At 38.0% G+C, this 384-nt stretch overlaps 1 protein-coding gene across 1 annotated transcript in view; it reads right to left on the bottom strand.

The window, feature by feature from the left end:
• The window catches only part of LOC106872296 (zonadhesin), a 79,108-nt gene that overhangs the window by 28,532 nt on the left and 50,192 nt on the right, over nucleotides 1-384 (bottom strand). The window lies entirely within an intron of this gene.

Below are 384 nucleotides of genomic sequence, written 5' to 3'. Positions count from 1 at the left end.
TATATATATATATATATATATATATATTGGAATCCAGCAATGTTGATGGCCCAGTATTCGGGTTCAGTGTTTGTGTATACATCCAAATATTGCACGCTGAACAGAGGTTTCGATGTATTAACGGGACAAATTTTCCAATCTTTTTGGCGGGGTGGGGTTCTGTTGAGCCATGCAGTGGCAATCCATGTCAGAATGGAGTCATGCATATATATGTACATGTATGTACATACCTTCATCTACATGTACATATAGATACATAACTGGGTATATGACGTGGCAAAAGAACATAGACAAAATGATAAACAAGGTACAACAAACAAGCAAGCCACATAGAAACATCTCCTTCATCAGCTGCCACCATTAAAACACCGGCGTTTCGAAGAA

The sequence above is a fragment of the Octopus bimaculoides genome, chromosome 3, assembly GCF_001194135.2.
Source record: "Octopus bimaculoides isolate UCB-OBI-ISO-001 chromosome 3, ASM119413v2, whole genome shotgun sequence".
Classification (NCBI taxonomy): domain Eukaryota; kingdom Metazoa; phylum Mollusca; class Cephalopoda; order Octopoda; family Octopodidae; genus Octopus; species Octopus bimaculoides.
This window is presented reverse-complemented; position numbering and strand designations above follow the sequence as displayed.